Below are 22,415 nucleotides of genomic sequence, written 5' to 3' on the forward strand. Positions count from 1 at the left end.
GGGAAGGACTGCAAGCTGACGGGTGAGAGGTGAAGCTGACAGGTGAGAGGTGAAGCTGACAGATGATAGGTGACACTTACAGGTGATAGGCGAAGGTGACAGGTGATAAGTGAAACTGAGGTGAGAGGTGAAACTGACAGGTGATAGGTGAACTGACAGGTGATAGGTGAAACTGACAAGTGAAAGGTGAAACTGACGGGTGATAGGTGAAACTGATGGGTGATAGGTGAAACTGACAGGTGAAAGGTGAAACTGGCAGGTGACCTGTGAACTGACAGGTGATAGGTGAAACTGACGGGTGAAAGGTGAAACTGACAGGTGAAAGGTGAAACTGACGGGTGAGTGGTGAAACTGACAGGTGATAGATGAACTGACAGGTGATAGATGAACTGACAGGCGAAAGGTGAAACTGGCAGGCGAAAGGTGAAACTGGCAGGTGACCTGTGAACTGACAGGTGATAGGTGAAGCAGACAGGTGATAGGTGAACTGACAGGTGAAAGGTGAAACTGACAGGTGAGTGGTGAACTGACAGGTGAGTGGTGAACTGACAGGTGAGTGGTGAACGGACAGGTGAGTGGTGAAACTGACGGGTGAGTGGTGAAACGACGGGTGATAGGTGAACTGACGGGTGAGTGGTGAAACGACAGGTGAAAGGTGATACTGACAGGTGAGTGGTGAAACTGACAGGTGATAGGTGAAACTGACGGGTGAGTGGTGAACTGACAGGTGATAGGTGAAACTGACGGGTGAGTGGTGAACTGACGGGTGAGTGGTGAACTGACGGGTGAGTGGTGAACTGACAGGTGAGTGGTGAAACTGACAGGTGATAGATGAACTGACAGGTGAGTGGTGAAACTGACAGGTGAAAGGTGAAACTGACAGGTGAGTGGTGAAGCTGACAGGTGATAGATGAACTGACAGGTGAAAGGTGAAACTGATGGGTGATAGGTGAACTGACAGGTGAAAGGTGAAACTGATGGGTGATAGGTGAACTGACAGGTGACCTGTGGACTGACAGGTGATAGGTGAAGCTGACAGGTGATAGATGAACTGACAGGTGAAAGGTGAAACTGATGGGTGATAGGTGAAACCAGGTGGAGGTGAAGGTGGGTGGCTGGGCGGGGGAGGGGAGAATCAAGTGAAAAGCTGGGAGGTGACAGGTGGAAGACATAAAAGCTGAAGAAAAAGGAGTCTGATAGGAGGGGAGAGAGGACCGTGGGAGAAAGGGAAGGAGGAGGGGCACCAGAAGGAGCTATGGGCAGGTGAGGAGAGGATGTAAAGTGGGCAATGATTCAAAGTAAATTCATTATCAAGGCACATGTACACCACATTATATAACCCTGAGATTCATTTTCTTGCGGGCATTCACAGTAAGTGAAAGAAACACAACAGAATCAGTGAAAGACTGCACCCGACAGGCCAGACAGCCAACATGTAAAAGACAACTATGTAAATACAAAAAGAAAGAGAAGAAAAGAAATAATAATAAAATATAAATAAACAACAAATATCAAGAATGTGAGATGAGGAGTCATTGAAAATGAGTCAATAGATTGTGGGAACAGTTCAGTGATGGGCTGAGTGAAGTTACCCCCCTCTGGCTCAACAGCCAGATGGATGAGGGTAGTAACTGTTCCTGAAGCTGGTGGTCTGGGTTCAGAAGCTCCTGCACCACCCTGCTGATGGCAGTAGTGAGAAGAGAGCATGTCCTGGGTGGTAGAGGAGGCCATGGAATTAAAATGGGTGAGACCTGACATAGATTGGGAGACCTCTTTACTGAGCACCTACGCTCCATCTGCCAGGAAAAGTGGGATATCCCGGTGGCCCCTCAGTTCAATTCCACATCCCACTGCCATTAACAACACCTTATATTCCATCTGGATAGCCTCCAATCTGATGGCATGAAAATCAATTTCTCAAACTTCCGGTAATGTCCCCCTTTCACCTGTTCCCATTCCCTTTTTCCTCTCTCACCTATCTTCTTGACTGCCCATCATCTCCCTCTGCTGATCCCCCCCCCTTTCTTTCTTCCTCCATGGTCTTCTGTCCTCTCCTATTAGATTCCCCCTTCTCCAGCCCCGTACCTCTTTCATCAATCTACTTCCCAGCTCTGCTCCGCCCCTCCACCTCCTGGTTTCACCTGTCACCTCGTGTTTCCCCCTGTCCTCCCACCACTTTCTTACTCTGACTTCTCATCTTCTTTCTCCAGTCCTGATGAAGCGTTTCGGCCCGAAACGTCAAATACACTCTTTTCCACAGATGCTGCCTGGCCTGCTGAGTTCCTCCAGCATTTTCTGTGTGTTGCTCTAACTTCCCACTAATTTTTGCTCAATGATATGCCCTCTCTTTGGCTTTCTGAAATCTTTTGGCAAATCTGAAATTCTTCAATTGTCTCCGTAGTCGTGAAACCAAGGAAGCAAAGAAAGGCAACAATATCATCAACCCGCAAATCTCACCACCCAATGAACAAATATGGAACAGGTACATCCACCCCAAAATACCCCCTCCTGCGTAAAAACCAAGCAAAATGGATCAGGCACATTGACCCCCAAATCCCTCTTCCCAGAATATAATTCTGGCCAGCTCCTCTCTCCTGCCTCTGTAACTCCCGTTACTCCAACTACACTGTCACACTTGACACATCTGACTTTAGCTTCTCTTTCTCAAATTGCAGGATGAATTTCATCACCACTCCTTTACTTTAAGCTCCCTAATCATTTCTAGTTCATTGCACAATGCCAAATCCAGCATAGCTGATCCCCTCATGGGCCCAACCACAAAACTCACCCTCTTGGGATCCAGCACCAACCTAATTTTCCCAATCAACCTGCATATTAAAATACTCCATAATTATTGTAACTTTGCCATTTTTGCATGCATTTTGTATCTCCCATTTTGATTTGTATTCCACATCCTTACTGTTGTTTGGGGTTCTATATATAGCTCCTATCAGGGTCTTTTTACCCTTTCAGTTCCTTAACTCTTTCCACTACGATTCAACACCTTCCAACCCCATGTCACCTCTTTCTAATGATCCAATTTCATTTTTTACCGACAGTAAATGATGCCCACAAGGCCGTACTTGCTAATCTGTAACTGTGCTACCAGCTCATCTACCTTATTGTGCACAGTGCACATGCAAACATAACACCTCCAGTCCTGTTTTCACTGGTTTTGATTCTGTCAGCCTTTTACATTGCAACTCATCCTGTTGACTGCAATTTTGCCGTCATCAGCCCCTCCTCGCTCGCAGTTTCACTTCACTCTGCCTCTGCTTCTACCTCTGTTTGTGGCACACACAGCAATCCAGAAATAATTACCCTGGAGGTCCTGTCTCTTAGCTCCCTAAAATCTCTCTTCGGGACTTCTTCATCTTCCCTGCGTGTGTCATTCGGGCCAGTATGGACCAAGGCTTCTGGCTGCTCCCCCTCCCCCTTGAGAATACCGTGGACCCCATCCGAGACATCCCTGACCCCGGAACTTGGGTGCCTCTATTGCACCCACAGATTCTCATCCCTGTTCCTCTTCGCCTCTCCTTTCTTCTAAGCCACAGCGCCAGACCCAGAGACCTGGTGACTGCGGCTACCCCCTGGTAGGTTGGCCCCCTCAACAATGTCTAAAGTGTTGCACTTATCATTGAGGGGAACAGCCACAGGGGTACTCCGCCCTGGCCGCCCACTTCCCCTTCACCCGCAGCCTAGGGATGTCTATCACCCCCTCACTCCCCGGTACGAGCCAAGGCCATCGATTCAGCCACAGCCCCAGTTCGCTCATCTGTTCTGTGAATCGCGGCAGCTGGGAGCACCTGGTTATCTGGGTGGGTGGAGGCGTTTCCCACATCTGCTTTGCGTTTTTGTACTTTGGTCCCGGATGGCTGCATCTGTGTGGTCAAATGGCACCGAACTGGAACCTGATTCTGATTCTGCAAACTTAATGAGTTAAGATGGGGGGAGGGGGTAGCGAGGCTAAGAGGCTGGAGAAGCCCTAATTGTTCAATACCCTCTTTGCCGCTTAATGTCTTAAATATAAACTTGCTGATGAACTGCAAGGAATATGTAAAATCTTAATAATAAGTGTTTGTTTCCTCTTCAAAGTGCAACTACAGGAAACATACTTTTTATTCAGCGTTGGAGCTGAGACCAGCTGTCATTTGCAGCTCCGCCCTTGGTCGCGATGTAGAGAGACCGGAGTGCTGAGCCGACACGGTTTTGCGACAAACGAGGTACAGACTCACTTCGGAGCGGCAAGGGGTCTCGTCCCGAAACGTGGACTGTTCACTCTTTCCCCTAGATGCTGAGTTCCCCCAGCATTGTGTGTGTGTTGCTCGGATTTCCAGCATCGGCAGACTTTCCTCTTCTCAGCGCTTCCAAGAGTTCTGGCTTCGGCACTGGGGAGGTGAGTGCGAAGGAAATTATTCTGCATGTGTTTCGACATGTATCGGCACTTACTTGCCGTGAGTGACTGGATAAAATGATCCTCCAGAAGTTTCAGAGGGATCCTATCACGGGAGAATAGTGGGAACGTGGGATACCCTGGTGTTTTATTGCTTTATTTGCTAAGGGGATTTTTATTGTTTTGCGGGGTCGGTTGAAAATTATGGTTTTATTTCTCCCTTAGGGAAAAGTAGACCCTTCCTTTCTGGCTTTAAACATCCTTAATGAATCAAGCCATGATTCATTTGGACTGAATTTCTGCCATATTAGTTGACGGCAGTGGGTGCCTTCGCGCCCAAAGCTGGAGCACCGCCACCCCAGGTCAGCCGGTGCAATCTTCCGTGTCACCTCCAACACTCAGCCTGCACTCCACGCTGGATGCTCTGAGAAAGAGTCAGGGGGAACTTATACAGCCCTGAGCAGTGTTTACCGTTCAACCAAGGTTATTTTCATCAGTGCTGTTTGTGGGGGCTTTTGGCCATTTGGATCTGCTCTGATATTCCGTCATGACTGTCTTATTACCCCTCTCAACTCAGCTGCAGTGCTTCCTTCGTATCATTTCAGCAATATTGAATTAACGGCGAAGTGCTTGGCAATGACCTGAGAGGGATGTTAAAAGCACACTGAAATACGGAAGGCAGAGTCACCAACAGTGTAATTGCACAGAAACGTCCTTGTGAGGGTCGTAACGAGAGTCGGCTTTCATAAATCAGAGTGTTGAGGACGGGAGTTGGGTCTTATGTCGTTGGACAAGATTTTTCTTACTGCCCCATGACGCTGCTGGCGTTTGGGGCGGCAGTGAAGGTCCTGCATCTCGGGCGGTGTTCGGGGCTTCCTTCATCGTATCAGTGGCTTCTCTCGACCTTCGCTACCTTCAGCCATGCAGATCCCAGATGGAGACTCGGGAATACCGTCGCACTCAGATGTAGAAGGATTCTTCATTGCCGTTTCCGCAACAGTTTTGTTTGACCAGTCAGGGTCAAAGCTGAACCCCCGAGCTGAACCCCCGAACCTTTATATATATATATTATACATAATACAAAATTACGAGGGGTACAGAATGGGTAAATGCAGGAAAGGCTTTTGCCACTGAGCTTGGGTGAGACTGGAACCAGAAGTCATGGGTTAAAAGTGAAAGATAAAATATCTAAGGGGAACATGAGGGGGAACTTCACGCTGAGGATGGCGAGAGCGTGGAACGAGCTGCCAGCGGGAAGTAGTGGATACGAATTTGATTGCAACGTTTGAGAGAGGTTTGGTTAGGTACATGGATTGGAGGCCTGCGGTCCAGGTGCGAGTCAATGGGACCAGCTATAAAACCAGTTCGGACTGGCCGCCTTCTGTGCTGTAGTAGCTGAGGACTGTGGTCCTACTGATCACACACCGACCGGGAGCGCTGATCCTCTATTTAAACCGAGTGTGGAAAATGTAAGCCTTGTGTTCTCTCTAATTGTTAAAATTTAGCAGGAAAGGCTGAACCTGTGATACACCACTAGATACGGGCCTCCAGTAACAACTTTCACCGTCACACTGTGCTTTCTCCTACTTGGTCGATTATGAGTTCAATTGCTATCTCCTTTGGGATCTCGTGTGATCTAACCTTCCAGACCATAGGCCATAAGACCACAATACTGTAAGAAATTGGAGCAGAATTAGGCCATTCAGCCCATCAGGTCTGCTCCATCATTCCTCCATGGCTGATTTATTAACCTCTCAACCCCTTTCTTCTGCCTTGTCCCTTTAACCCCTGTCACCGCGATAAATCAAAAACTTATCAACTGCTTTAATATAGCCAATGACTTTGCCTCCACAGATGTCTGTGGCAATGAATTCACAGATTCACCAAACTCTAGCTAAAGACATTTTTCCTCATCTCTGTTCTAAATGGACGTCCCTCTATCTGTGGTTGTGCCCTCTGGTCCTTAAACTCCCCCACTATAGCAAACATCCTCTCCACATCTACTTTATTCAGACTTTTCAATATTTCTATTAAATATTATATATTAAATATTATTTCTATTAAATATTAAATATCATTCCAATCTATTAGAGACCCCCCCCCCCCCCGCATTCATCTGAACTCCAGTGGGTACAGGCCCAGAGCCATCAAGTGCTCCCTTGCTGTTAACCCTTTCATTCCTGGGATCATTCTCATGAACCCCTTCTGACCCTCTCCAATGCCAGCAGATCTTGCGATCTGTTGTGGCGGGTACGATAACTAACCAACACGCAAAAACAGGCTGGATGAACTCAGCATCTGCAGTGTACTTTTTGTGATAACTAACCAACGCGGCTGAGAGACTTTGCGTGCCGGGGTTGGCACTGTATGACACACTTCCTCAATAGCTATGTTCCAATTGTTACGAACCCCGTAACTGGGTCACTTACCAGCAAAGATAGAGAGGCCCGTTGAAGTCTGATGGTACTATTTTTTAAAGTCTTTATTTATAAAGGGGCACAAAAATAAGATTAATACAGACATTCAGATAAAATACGTCGTCAATACTCAATCGAAAAACACGGGTATAATAATAATCATCAATTAAGCAATAGCTCTACCGTTTAGGGGATATTGTATTGTCCGATGGAAAGATAAAAGTCACTGTCCTTTCAAGCTGCAGCCTTTTGGGTTTAAGAGAGAAGGTTTTAAACTTGCCCGGGACTTTTATGCCAATCCGTTGCGTCGGGGGAGTTGGTTCCCCATTGTTAGTTCCAAGTCGTTTTCCGTGGTACCAGCCACCAGCCCCCAGGCAAGGGAACCGAACACACGTGGCTTCCTTCAAATGGCTTCCCGCTATTGCGGGATCGCTAGCGTTTCTTCTGGTGCGTCTGAAAGGGGTTGTTCCCCCAGACCCTCTTTTATACTTCCTCACAGGGTCTCAGATGTCAATCAGGTTGGGACGATGCAATCCCTCTCTCAACCAGCCCACTTTGCCCGAGGGCTTGCACGTAGCATAGTCCCCAATCCATAAACATTGTCTCCAGGAGACAATGGCCAGGTCTCTCTCTCTCATTTCCTGGGTCCTCTGACCCAACCCAATAATGCTCTTGCGATTCTCACAAAGGAGGGGGCTCCCCCGCACCCTTCGGCCCCTCAGAGCTGTGGTGCATTCATAACACAAGTCAGAAAAAGTACTTTGTACCTGCATTATGAAACCAGCAAAGACAGATAATTTTATAGCGATATCAGAAGTAAGCAAAATAACAAAATAAGTGAAGTTAGTGAGGATTGAAATGAGCATTCCAATTAGCAGTCAACAGAAAAAAGATCGGCATGGTTGCCTTTAACTCTCGACAAGACTGAGGCAAAGTCTGAATACGTAACTGTACTCATTCACTTCTAACACACCTCGACCCATGTGACAAGTTACCCATAATAAACACGCAACACAGAATACAATACTGACAGACAGAAAATAGCCACGTGGCTCCTACAGGGCCCAGAACTGCAGACGATTCTTGCTATTTAATTACTTAATAATTTAAATGCGGCCTTCTGAAGCCTCAGTATTACATCTGTGCTTTTGCATTATAGTCCTCTAAAAAAACGCTAACATGGCATTTGCCTTTCTTACTACCATCTCAACCTGCAAGTTAACCTTTAGGTCAGCTGAGAAGATCATCGGTGTCTCTCTTCCCGCCATCACTGACATTTACACTACACGCTGCATCCGCAAAGGAAACAGCATTATGAGAGACCCCACGCACCCCTCATACAATCTCTTCTCCCTCCTGCCGTCTGGGTAAAAGGCTCCGAAGCATTCGGGCTCTCACAACCAGACTATGTAACAGTTTCTTCCCCCAAGCTATCAGACTCCTCAATACCCGAAGCCTGGACTGACACCTTGCCCTGTTGTCCTGTTTATTATTTATTGTAATGCCTGCACTGTTTTTGTGCACTTTATGTAGTCAATAGACAATAGACAATAGGTGCAGAAGTAGACCATTCGGCCCCTCGAGTCTGCACTGCCATTCTGAGATCATGGCTGATCATTCACTATCAATACCCAGTCCCTGCCTTGTCCCCATATCCCTTGATTCCCCTATCCATCAGATATCTATCTAGCTCCTTCTTGAAAGCATCCAGAGAATTGGCCTCCACCGTCTTCCGAGTTAGTGCATTCCACACCTGCACAACTCTCTGGGAGAAGAAGCTCTTCCTCAACTCTGTTTTAAATAACTGACCTCTTATTCTCAATCCATGCCCTCTGGTACTGGACTCTCCCAACATCTGGAACATATTTCCTGCCTCAATCCTATCAAATCCTTTAATTATCTTAAACGTTTCAATCAGATCCCCTCTCAATCTCCTCAATTCCAGCGTGTACAAGCCCAATCTCTCCAATCTCTCTGCGTAAGACAGCCCTGCCATCCCAGGAATCAACCTAGTGAATCTACGCTGCACTTCCTCAATTGCCAGAATGTCCTTCCTTAAACCTGGAGACCAAAACTGTACACAATATTCCAGGTGTGGTCTCACCAGGGCCCTGTACAAATGCAAAAGAACATCCTTGCTCTTGTATTCAATTCCCCTTGTAACAAAGGCCAACATTCCATTTGCCCTCTTCACTGCCTGTTGCACTTGCTCATTCACCTTCATTGACTGGTGAACTAGGACTCCTAGGTCTCTTTGCATTTCTCCCTTACCTAACTCGACACCGTTCAGACAATACTCTGCCCTCTTGTTCCTGCTTCCAAAGTGGATAACTTCACATTTATTCACATTGAATGACATCTGCCAAGTATCTGCCCACTCACTCAGCCTATCCAAGTCTCCCTGTATTCTCCTAACGTCCTCTTCGCATGTCACACTGCCACCCAGTTTAGTATCGTCAGCAAACTTGCTGATATAGTTTTCAATGTCCTCATCTAAATCATTGACATAAATCGTAAAGAGCTGTGATCCCAATACAGAGCCCTGTGGTACCCCACTAGTCACCTCCAGCCAGTCCGAGAAACACCCATTCACTGCTACCCTTTGCTTTCTATCTGCCAACCAGTTTTCTATCCATGTTGAAACCCTGCCCCCAATGCCATGAGCTCTGATTTTACTCACCAGTGTAGGTCGGTAGTCTAGTGTAGCTTTCTCTGTGTGTGTTTTTTTAACGTAGTTCAGTCTAGTTTTTGTACTGTGTCATGTAACACCATGGTCCTGAAAAACGTTGTCTCATTTTTACTGTGTACTGTACCAGCAGTTATGGTCAAAATGACAATAAAAAGTGACTTGACTTTAGGGAATCCTGTTGGAGGACTCCCAAGTTCACTCTGCACCTCAGATTTTTTACAATTTTCTCCCCATTTAGAAAGTAGCCCATGCTTTCTCTCCTTTTTGCCAAGTCAATGACCATGCACCTGCATTATGTTCCATCTGCCTGTTCCCCCAATCTGTCCAAGTCCTTGCACCTGTCTTTGTATTGTCTACAGACCTGGCCACAGAGCCGTCAATTCCTTCATCCAAATCATTGATGTACATCGTGAAAAGAAGCACACCATTAGTCACTGGCAGCCAACCAGAAAGGGGCCCACTAATTGCCTCCCGCCAGTCAGCCAGTCTCCTATCCCTCCCTGCTTGTACCTTTCCTGTGATATCATGAACTTTGGAAAATCTAAATATACAACATCCATTGATTCCTTTGTTTACCCTACCTGCTATTTCCACAAAGAATTCCAACAGATTAGTCAGACAAGAATTCCCACTTAGCAAACTACGTAAAACCCGGTCTGTTAGAAAAGAATGAGATTCGAAGGGTCAGAAGGGGTGAAACGTTAGAATCACTTCTAACTGACTGATGGCTGCAAGCCAGTTTTCCAGCATTGGCGTGAATTTGCATTACATTGTGTATTTTCTGTTTTTGTTTTATTCTTTCTCCCCTGGCCATGAGTTCCTGACATCAAACACTCTCTGTGCGCAGAGATACATTTCCCACCCACTCCCCCTTTAAAATCATTTGCTGAGAGGTCAGTCAGCTCCATCTTGGGCACGAGCCTCAGTGGTATCCAGGACATCTTCAACAAGCGATCTCTCAAAAAACTACCTCAATCATTAAGGATCTCCATCACCCAGGACCTGCCTCTTCTCATTGCTACCTTCAGGAAGGAGGCACAGAAGCCTGAAGGCACACACTCAATCATTTGGTATATCTAAGGCAGAGGCTGATATATTCCTGATTAATCAGGGCATGAAGGGATACGGTGAGAAGGCAGAAAATTGGGGCTGGGAGGGAAAATGGATCAGCCATGATGAAATGATGGAGCGGACTCAATGGGCCAAATGGCCTAATTTTGCTCCTATATCTTATGGTCTTTTGGGCAATGATTCAGGAACAGCTTATTCCCCTCTGCCATCTGATTTCTGAATGGACGCTGAACCCATGAACACTACCTCACTACTTTTTTTGCACTACTTATTTAATTTAACTATATTAGTAGTTAAATATATAGTTAAGTTTATTTGTATATATAAATTTAAGTCTCTGTGTATGTATGTGTGTGTGTATATATATAAAAAATTTAACTGTATATATCTCTGAGGCCTCTGTCGGTCAGAGTTGACCATGGATATTACGTCCTAGCTGTGTAGATATGCAAGCCTGGGCAGTACAATATGGAGAGCAGACTGTTGCCCATCTAGCAAGCTCCCCTTTAGGGACTCCAGCTCTGGATTTTTCCCTTGGGTTTACTCCCAAAGCCTTCCCCGTGTGGGGATATAGCCACAGGGCGGGGAGGTTTGAGACCGGAGTCTTTCCTCTCATAGGTGAGCCGCCAGCCACGGCTGATGAGCCCCGTCTGCTGGAAGCGACTGGTTTTAGGGCACAAGTAACCCGCCTTTGCCCCTTCTCCTGTCAGTAGAAATGGCTCCGCTGGGCTTAGTAGCCACACGTGAAGGCCAGGAGCTGGACTCAGTTGTCAGAGGCTTTTTGAGGTGAACTCCAATGGAAGCATTTAATAGGTAGTGGGAGCTTGTCCCCATTACCACCACCCCTGCCCCCAGTTATAACAACCGTAAGGAACCATATATTTACTTACTGTAAGTATATATTTTTTACTGTAATTAAACGGTAAGGTCAGCGTTTACTGTCTGTTCTTAATTTCCCTCAAACTGAGTTCCAAACTGGACCAGTTCAGTCAACCATATTGCTGCAGGTCTGAAGTGAGATTGGGTATAGACAACAGAGTTCCTGCCATGAAGGAAAGGAGATACTGAGTGAGGTAGTTCTCTTTTGGAAGAGGACAGCGAGGCTTGAGAGGAAGTGCGGCGGCGGCCATTTTCAAATTGTCCAATTGCTTCTCAGATCGGAGTTCTGAGAGGCGGGACTGCGCAGGCGCGTGAAGGAGGCCCGGGAAGGAAGGAAGATATATAAAGAACGCCGCCTTAAGAAGCGGGCAGCTTAGTTTGCGGGCAGTGGAGTGCGCCGGGAGCAGAGTGTAGGGCTTGGGCTCAGAGGGCTTAGGCGGAAGAGGGCACAGTAGGCTTACCTTTTAGTTCTTGTATTTTCAGTTATTTGGGAGGTATGAGTGTGAGGGCAGCTTGTTGTTCTCGGTGTCGGATGTGGGAGATCCTGGAGTCTCCGAGCCTCCCGGACGTCCACATCTGCGCCAGGTGCGCCGAACTGCAGCTCCTGAGGGACAGAGTTAGGGAACTGGAGCTGCAGCTCGATGACCTTCGCCTGGTCAGGGAGAGTGAGGAGGTGATAGAGAGGAGTTACAGGCAGGTGGTCACTCCGGGACCACGGGAGGCAGATAGGTGGGTTACAGTCAGGAAGGGGAAGAGGCAGGTACTAGAGAGTACCCCAGTGGCTGTACCCCTTGACAATAAGTACTCATGTTTGAGTACTGTTGGGGGGGACAGCCTACCTGGTGGGAGTGACAGTGGCCGAGCCTCCGGCACAGAGGACGGCCCTGTAGCTCAGAAGGGTAGGGTTAGAAGAAAGAGGTCCATAGTAATAGGTCAATAGTCAGGGGCTCAGACAGGCGGTTCTGTGGAGGTGACCGGGAGTCCCGGATGGTAATTCGCCTCCCTGGTGCCAGGGTTCGGGACGTTTCTGATCGCGTCCAAGATATCCTGAAGTGGGAGGGTGAAGAGCCAGAGGTCGTGGTACATGTAGGTACCAATGACATAGGAAGGAAAGGGGAAGAGGTCCTGAAACGAGAGTATAGGGAGTTAGGAAGGCAGTTAAGAAGAAGGACCGCAAAGGTAGTAATCTCGGGATTACTGCCTGTGCCACGCGACAGTGAGAGTAGGAATAGAATTAGGTGGAGGATGAATGCGTGGCTGTGGGATTGGAGCAGGGGGAAGGGATTCAAGTTTCTGGATCATTGGGACCTCTTCTGGGGCAGGAGTGACCTGTTCAAGAAGGACGGGTTACACTTGAATCGTGGGGGGACCAATATCCTAGTGGGGAGGTTTGCTAGGGCTACAGGGCGGACTTTAAACTAGTAAGATGGGGGGGCGGGAGACTATGGGAGAGGAGGTTAGTTCACCAGTGGTGCAAGTAAATAGACAGTGAGTGAGGGAGGAAAGGCAGGTGATGGAGAAGGGATGCGCTCAGCCCGAAGATGTAGGGGAGAAGAAAGAAAAGGATAATAAATTTGAATGCATTGTTAGGGATGGAAAGAGAGGAGGAGATGGAGAGAATCTTAAATGTATCTATTTTAATGCTAGGAGCATTGTAAGAAAGGTGGATGAGCTTAAAGCGTGGATTGATACCTGGAATTATGATGTTGTAGCTATTAGTGAAACATGGTTGCAGGAAGGGTGTGATTGGCAACTAAATATTCCTGGATTTAGTTGCTTCAGGTGTGATAGAGTAGGAGGGGCCAGAGGAGGAGGTGTTGCATTGCTTGTCCGAGAAAATCTTATGGCGGTGCTTTGGAAGGATAGATTAGAGAGCTCCTCTAGGGAGGCCATTTGGGTGGAATTGAAGAATGGGAAAGGTGCAGTAACACTGATAGGAGTGTATTATAGGCCACCTAATGGGGCGCGTGAGTTGGAAGAGCAAATGTGTAAGGAGATAGCAGATATTTGTAGTAAACACAAGGTGGTGATTGTGGGAGATTTTAATTTTCCACACGTAGACTGGGAAGCTCATTCTGTTAAAGGGCTGGATGGTTTAGAGTTTGTGAAATGTGTGCAGGATAGTTTTTTACAACAATACATAGAAGTACCGACTAGAGATGGGGCAGTGTTGGATCTCCTGTTAGGGAATGCGATAGGTCAGCTGACAGATGTATGTGTTGGGGAGCGCTTCGGGTCCAGTGATCACAATAGCATTAGCTTCAATATAATTATGGAGAAGGACAGGACTGGACCTAGAGTTGAGATTTTTGATTGGAGAAAGGCTAACTTTGAGGGGATGCGAAGGGATTTAGAGAGAGTGGATTGGGTCAAGTTGTTTTATGGGAAGGATGTAATAGAGAAATGGAGGTCATTTAAGGGTGAAATTATGAGGGTACAGAATCTTTATGTTCCTGTTAGGGTGAAAGGAAAGGTTAAAGGTTTGAGAGCACCATGGTTTTCAAGGGATATTAGAAATTTAGTTCAGAAAAAGAGGGATGTCTACAATAGATATAGGCAGCATGGAGTAAAGGAATTGCTCGAGGAATATAAAGAATGTAAAAGGAATCTTAAGAAAGAGATTAGAAAAGCTAAAAGAAGATACGAGGTTGGTTTGGCAAATAAGGTGAAAGTAAATCCGAAAGGTTTCTACAGTTATATTAAAAGCAAGAGGATAGTGAGGGATAAAATTGGCCCCTTAGAGAATCAGAGTGGTCAGCTATGTGTGGAACCGAAGGAGATGGGAGAGATTTTGAATGATTTCTTCTCTTCGGTATTCACTAAGGAGAAGGATATTGAATTGTCTAAGGTGTGGGAAACAAGTAAGGAAGTTATGGAACCTATGACAATTAAAGAGGTGGAGGTACTGGCGCTTTTAAGAAATTTAAAAGTGGATAAATCTCCGGGTCCTGACAGGATATTCCCCAGGACCTTGAGGGAAGATTGTGTAGAAATAGCAGGAGCTCTGACGGAGATCTTTAATATGTCATTAGAAACGGGGATTGTGCAGGAGGATTGGCGTATTGCTCATGTGGTTCCATTGTTTAAAAAGGGTTCTAGAAGGAAGCCTAGCAATTATAGACCTGTCAGTTTGACATCAGTGGTGGGTAAATTAATGGAAAGTATTCTTAGAGATAGTATTTATAATTATCTGGATAGACAGGATCTGATTAGAAGTAGCCAGCATGGATTTGTGCGTGGAAGGTCATGTTTGACAAACGTTATTGAATTTTTTGAAGAAGTTACGAGGAATGTTGACGAGGGTAAGGCAGTGGATGTAGTCTATATGGACTTCAGCAAAGCCTTTGACAAAGTTCCACATGGAAGGTTAGTTAAGAAGGTTCAGTCGTTAGGTATTAATGCTGGAGTAATAAAATGGATTCAATAGTGGCTAGATGGGAGATGCCAGACAGTAGTGGTGGATAATTGTTTATCGGGATGGAGGCCGGTGACTAGTGGGGTGCCTCAGGGATCTGTTTTGGGCCCAATGTTGTTTGTAATATACATAAATGGTCTGGATGATGGGGTGGTAAATTGGATTAGTAAGTATGCCGATGATACTAAGGTAGGAGGTGTTGTGGATAATGAGGTGGATTTTCAAAGGTTGCAGGGAGATTTATGCCGGTTAGAAGAATGGGCTGAACGTTGGCAGATGGAGTTTAATGCTGAGAAGTGTGAGGTTCTACATTTTGGCAGGAATAATCCAAATAGAACATACAGAGAAAATGGTAGGGCATTGAGGAATGCAGAGGAACAGAGAGATCTAGGAATAACTGTGCATAGTTCCCTGAAAGTGGAGTCTCATGTAGATAGGGTGGTGAAGAGGGCTTTTGGAATGCTGGCCTTTATAAATCAAAGCATTGAGTACAGAAGTTGGGATGTAATGCTAAAGTTGTACAAGGCATTGGTAAGGCCAAATTTGGAATATTGTGTGCAGTTCTGGTCACCGAATTATAGGAAAGATATCAATAAATTAGAGAGAGTGCAGAGACGATTTACTAGGATGTTACCTGGGTTTCAGCAATTAAGTTACAGAGAAAGGTTGAACAAGTTAGGTCTCTATTCATTGGAGCGTAGAAGGTTGAGGGGGGATTTAATCGAGGTATTTAAAATTTTGAGAGGGATAGATAGAGTTGACGTGAACAGGCTGTTTCCATTGAGAGTAGGGGAGATTCAAACTAGAGGACATGATTTGAGAGTTAGGGGGCAGAAGTTTAAGGGAAACACGAGGGGGTATTTCTTTACTCAGAGAGTGATAGCTGTGTGGAATGAGCTTCCTGTAGAAGTAGTAGAGGCCAGCTCAGTTGTGTCATTTAAGGTAAAATTGGATAGGTATATGGACAAGAAAGGAGTGGAGGGTTATGGGCTGAGTGCGGGTAGGTGGGACTAGGTGAGATTAAGGGTTCGGCACGGACTAGGAGGGCCAAGATGGCCTGTTTCCGTGCTGTGATTGTTATATGGTTATATAAGGATGTCCGTAAAACAGCGTGGATTGGCGTAGTGGTTAGCACAACGCCTTATATTACAGGTGACCCAGGGTCAATCCCAGCTCATGTCTATAAGGAGTTTGTAAGCTCTCCCCGTAACCGTGTGGGTTTCCTCTGGGTGCTCTGGTTTCCTCCCACAATCCAAAGATGTGCCAGTTGGTAGGTTAATTGGTCATTGTAAATTGTCCCGTGATTGGGCTAGGGTTAATTTGGAGTATTGCTGGGCAGCAGGGCTCTAGGGACATAGTCCACGCTGTATAAGCAATATTATTGTCACATACTGAGATATAGTGAAAAGCCTCTGTTTGCATGCATTTCCAGACTCACACAGTGAAATACGTCATTTGTGTTAACAACCAACACCATCTAGGGATCTGCTGGAGACGGCGAGGCCTGCAGTGACCCCACACATTCTGGCACCGACAAAGCTTTCCCACACCCCTAAGAAGGAGAACACAAGCAACAGCAACAAAGCAAAATAAACCCCTTTGCTCCCTCCCGCCTTCCCAATCACTCACTCACACACACACAGCCTCCAGCCTACAGTCCCTGGCCTGAACTCACAGATTTCACAGATTTGTGGATATTGGACATCCGAGTCGCAGACAGTAGGCCTCAACTTCCAGACTTGTTGACTTTGACATTCCTGTTTCAATCTTTGGCATAGACCAATGATCCAGAACTATACAAGAAGTACAGGTAGTCCTTCAGAAGGTGAAAACAATTGCACCTGAGGCTAGAGACATCAGCTCTGGCAGGGTTTGCAGGCCATTACTTCCCTTTTATGGTGAAACCTAATGTCATGAGTGACAGTGATGCTTCACTACCAGATGAGCTCAACACCTCTTATGCCCGCTTTGAAAGGGAGAATAAAACTATAGCTATGAGGATCCCTGCTGCTTCCAGCGGCCCTGTGAGGTCTGTCTTGAGGCCAACATCAGAACACCATTCAGGAGGGTAAACCCACGCCAGGAATCGGGCTCTGGGGTGTACCCGGTCGGGTTCTGAAAACCTGAGCCAGCCACCTGGCGGGAGTGCTCAAGGGCATCTTCAATCTCTCACTGCTCCAGTCTGAGCTTCCCACCAAGGCTGGCAATTGGAGAGTGGCCAAGAAGAGCAGGGTGAGCTGCCTCAATGACTATTGCCCAGTCACACTCACACCTGCTGTGATGAAGTGCTTTGAGAGGATGGTCATGGCCAGAATCGACTCCTAGCTCAGCCAGGGCCTGGACCCACTGTATAATGCGCCTATCGCCACAATAGGTCTACAGCAGATGCAGTCTCACTGGCTCTCTGTTCAGCCTTAGATCACCTGGACAATAATAATACCTACGTCAGGCTGCTTTTCATTGATTACAGCTCAGCACCTCCCTCTGCAACTGGATCCTCACCAGGAGACCGCAGTCTGTGCAGATCAGAAATAACATCTCTCCCTCACCAACATTCGACGGTGGCACACCTTAAGGATGTGGCTTAGCCCAAAGCTCTTACTCTCTCTCCACCTATGATTGTGTGGTTAGGCATATCTCAAACACCATCTATAAATTTGTCAATGGCACAACTACTGTTGGCAGAACCTCAGCTGGTGATGGGGGGGCGTGCAGGACAAGAGAAACTGGTTCATTGAGTGGTGTCATAGCAACAACCTGGCACTCAATGCCAGTAAGAGCAAGGAATTGATTGTGGACTTCAGGAAGGGTAAGTTGAAGGAACATACATCAGTCCTCATCGAGAGATCAGAATTGGAAAGGATTTCAAGTTCCTGAACCCGACATGTTGATGCAATTAGAAAGAGACATGGCAGTGGCAATAGTTTAAGGAGATTTGTCACCAAAGATACTCGCAAGTTTTTGCAGGTTTACCGTAGTGAGCATTCTAACTGGTTGCATCACCATCTGGAATGGGAGTGGTGGGGGGAAGGCTACTGCGCAGGATCAGAAAAGGTCGCAGAAAGCTGTAAACTCAGCCAGCTCCATCATGGGCTCTAGCCTCCCCAGCACCCTGGGCATCTTCAAAATGCTTTGCCTCAAAAAGGTGGCATCTGTCATTAAGGACACCCCCCCCCCCCCCCCCATCACCAGGGACATGCCCTCTTCCTTTGGAGGAGGTACAGGAGCCTGAGGACACGTACTCAACGTTTCAGGAACAGCTCTCCTTCCACCATCAGATTTCGGAGCAGACAACGAAAGGGAGGGATTGGGGGGGGGGGGGGGGTTGACGTATCTGTTCAGTTTGTGTTTAATTGTTTGTGTGGGGAGGAGGAATTTGATGAATGTGCTGCCTCTTTTTCCTTCTTGTTTTCATGGCTACCTGGAGCAGAAGAATTTCAAGTTGTACACCTTGATAATAAGTGAACCTTTGAACCTAAGAACATGACCTCAATATTTCTTTCCCTCCCTTTTCGCACTACATATTTAATTTATTTTTATATACACTTTTATTGTAGTTCATAGTATTTATTCCTATATATTGCAATGTACTGCTGCTGCAAAACAAATTTCATGACATTTGCTGGTGATATTAACCCTGATCCTGATTCTGGCGCCAGGACCCACTGATCACGGGAATTTGAACTCCATGCCTCATTCTCCAGGCTCACGCCTGTGGGATCTGTGGCCCTCATGTCTCCTGAAGATCTCTGATCCTGGGCCTCTGGGATCTGTGGGAACCAGTCCTCACCCGTAGGGCCTGCCACTGACATTCTATACATAAACACACTGGAGAGGAACAAAAGGCAAAATATGAACCAGAATATGGAATATAAAGGAAGCTGCAGAGAAGGTAGACATACATAAAGTGTAGAGGCCACAACGAGGTAGACAGAGAGATCAGGAGCTCAGCTTGAACACACAAGACGTTCACTCAAGAGTCTTACAGCAGCACGATAGAAACTGTTTCTGAGCCTGGTGGTACACATACTGGTGCTGTTGTGTCTTCTGCCCAGTGGGATGACAGAGAGACTGGAGTTTGATGGATTCTCGATTATGTTTTGTCATCTTTTGTCAATGCCTCGTCAAAAGCATTCTGTCTGAATACCTAACAGCTTTGTACTGCGGTTGCTCTGCACACGAGGCAGAGAGTTGTGGACACAGCTCTCACGTATAAAATTCTAAAAGGATTGGACAGGCTAGGTGCAGGAAGATTGTTTCCGAAGTTGGGGAAGTCCAGAACGAGGGGTCACAGCTTAAGGATAAAGGGGAAGCCTTTTAGGACCGAGATGAGGAAAAACTTCTCCACACAGAGAGTGGTGAATCTGTAGAATTCTCTGCCACAGGAAACAGTTGAGGCCGGTTCATTGGCTATATTTAAGGGGAAGTTAGATATGGCCCTTGTGGCTAAAGGGATCGGGGGTATGGAGAGAAAGCAGGTACAGGGTTCTGAGTTGGATGATCAGCCATGATCATACTGAATGGCGGTGCAGGCTCGAAGGGCCGAATGGCCTACTCCTGCACCTATTTTCTAAGTTTCTATGAGGCAGAGAGTTGTGGACACAGCTCTGCACATCAGAGGATACAGCCGCCCCTCCGTGGGCTCCGATTGAACTTCTCCCTGCCTCGGTGAAGCTGCCAGCATGGCCAAATTAGTTGGCATTAAGTAGCAGCAGCTGGCGTTTATTTTCAGCCACAATACAGAGCAAAGGCTGGGTCAGCTTGGCATTAGCACGTTCTGACACAGTTGTGTGCTCCTTCAGACCCAGCAGGGAAATGCTGCTGGAAATCTGAACTAATCACAGAAAACAGTGGAAGTACCCAGTGGGTTTAGTCTTTAGGTCGCTTGTGGGGAAAGTTAGATGTGAAAGAGGATTTAAGTTTCAGGGGAAGGTGTTGTGTGGAGAGAAGGAAGAAAGGGAGGATGGAAGAGGGAAAGGACAAGGAAGGGAAAATGAATACGATGCTGGAAATGTTAAGTAAAACATGCACAAAATGTTGGAGGAACTTTTTAACTTTTAACTTTTTTTATTTTCACTTTCCCTTTAACTCCATCCTTATATTTCCAGTTCATCTCCTCCCCCCCCCCCCCACTACTTAGTTTAAACACATCCCTGTTGCAGTGGCAAACCTGTCTGCCAGAATGCTGGTCCCCCGCCTATTAAGGTGCAACCCGTCCCTTTTGTAAAATTCATCCCTACCCCAAAACATACCCCAGTGGTCCAAGAATGTAAATCCTTGCTTCCTGCACCAGTTCCTCAGCCACACATTCAGATCCATTATCTCCCTGTTCCTGCCCTCTCCAGCACGAGGAACTGGAAGCAAACCAGAGATAACCACCCTGGAAGTCCTGCTTTTCAGCCTTCTTCCGAGTTCTCTGAAGTCCCGCTGCAGAATGTCCTTCCTCTTCTTCCCGATGTCATTTGTGCCGACATCCACTACCACTTCCGGCTGTTCACCTTCACCCTTGAGGATTCCCTGCAATCCGTCCATGATGTCTTGGATCCTAGCACCAGGGAGGCAACATACCATCCTTAAATCTCGCCTGTTGCCACAGAAACCCCTTTCCATACCTCTTACTATGGAGGCCCCTACTACCACGGCTCTTCCTGATGTCTGACTCCTCGGCTCTGCTTCTGCACCAATTTTCAGCTCACAGACCTGTCCGCCTCTCAGACTGGCAGTATCTTCTGTCCTGACAGCTTCCAAGAGGGTGAACCTGTTTACGAGAGGTACATCCCCTGGGGTCTCCTGTACTTCGAGCATCCTTTCCTTCCTCATCGTCGCCCCCTTTCTCTCATCCGGTATTCTCGGTGTAACGACCTCACTGTAGGTCCTGTCCAGAAAACTCTCGTTTTCGTGGATGAATTCAACAACATCCCCACTGCCATCAGGTTAGAAAAACACAGAAAACCTACAGCACAATACAGGCCCTTCGGCCCACAAAGTTGTGCCACTGCCGTCAGGTTGTTGAAGTGATCTGCAAAACCTTAACACAGGGGTTCCCACCCTCTTTTATGTCATGGACCTCAAGTTGGGAACTCCTGCCTTAACACTACCTTGTACTGTATATTTTCCCGCCCTTGCTCTTGCACCAGTATCATTGTTATATATTCTTGTTTTGCACCCACATAAGTGATAATTTATGTTAATTTGTGTTTGTCAACTTGAGTTTGCAAACAGCTCATTTTCATGGCATTCATGCCCAGAGTACAGTACGTATACCTAGGGCAATTCCAAACTTGAACCACAAGACGATGCGACATCTCAGTTCAGGAAATCAAATTCTGTACTGGAAGCACTGTTTGGAAGTTGGAGTAATTCCGGTGGAAGGATGGAATGGACTCATTAGATGCCAGAGTAAGAGAAGAGTGGTTAAGATGCCTGAGGGAGTCTGTAGGTGACCAGGGGGTGTCAGTCACAAATGGATCCTTGGGATTGGAGAGCAAGGAGTCAGAGAAGCAGCAGCTCAAAGATTAAATATTGATTGGCTTCATTTGTCACCCGTACCGTACATGTGTCAATGAACAACGCAGCATGCTGAGGACAGCCTGCAAGTATCACCTGCTTCAGGCATGAATACAGCACGCCCGCAACTTACTAGCTGGAACCCATACATCTGAGGAAGCCGGAGTACCCGGAGGAAAGCCACACAGCCACAGGGAGAACGGACAGACTCCTTACAGACGGCAGTGGGAACTGAACCCTGATCTTCTGGTCGATCGCTGGCTCTGAAAAGCTAGAGGGGCAGGGGGTCTCCAGAAGTGGCTTGGACGGTCAACGTTCTGGGCCGAGACCTTTCCTCGGGACTGCCCTGCTTTTATATTCTAGTGCTCTGGAAATGAATGTTCATATTGCATTTGGCTTCCTTGCCACTGACTTGGAACTGGTAGAGTGGTCAATGCCTTACAAAGCTTCAGCACTACATCCTTGCTTTTATATCATCGTGCTCTTGAAATGAACACTAACATTGCATTTGCCTTCCTTACTACCAACTCAGCTTGCAAGCTAACATCTTGTCAACAGTCTGCGAGAAGATCTTTTCACTGTATCTTGGTACATATAAAAATAATAAGTTAGTAGCAAAAGCAAAGAATTGGCAGATGAAATACAGTGTAAGGAAGTAATGGGGTTATGGAAGAGTAAAGATGTAAATTATTTTCTAAATGGGGGAAGAGTTCAGGAATTGGAGGTGCAGAGGGACATGGGATTCCTAATTCAAAGGTAACCTGAAGGTTGAGTCAGTAGCAAAGAAGCTAACTGCAACTTGATCATTCATTTCCAGAGCACTAGAATACAAAAGAAGGGCAGTCTTGAGAAAGGAGGTCTCAGCCCGAGACATCAACTCTTTACTCTTTTCCATAGGTGCTGCCTGAGCTGCTGAGTTCCTCCAGCATTTTGTGTGTGTTGCTCTGGATATCCAGCATCTGCAGATGTGCTCTGAGGCTTTGTAAGGCATTAGAGTGCATCTGGAATACTGTGAACTAAGGAAGGGTGAAGTGACCCTGGAGG

At 46.7% G+C, this 22,415-nt stretch overlaps 1 protein-coding gene across 1 annotated transcript in view; it reads left to right on the forward strand.

Moving 5' to 3' along the window:
* LOC132405927 (suppressor of SWI4 1 homolog) overlaps nt 1-22,415 on the forward strand; it is an 85,772-nt gene that overhangs the window by 60,053 nt on the left and 3,304 nt on the right. The gene's annotated exons all lie outside the window — the stretch shown is intronic.

The sequence above is a fragment of the Hypanus sabinus genome, chromosome 16 (assembly GCF_030144855.1).
Source record: "Hypanus sabinus isolate sHypSab1 chromosome 16, sHypSab1.hap1, whole genome shotgun sequence".
Lineage (NCBI taxonomy): Eukaryota > Metazoa > Chordata > Chondrichthyes > Myliobatiformes > Dasyatidae > Hypanus > Hypanus sabinus.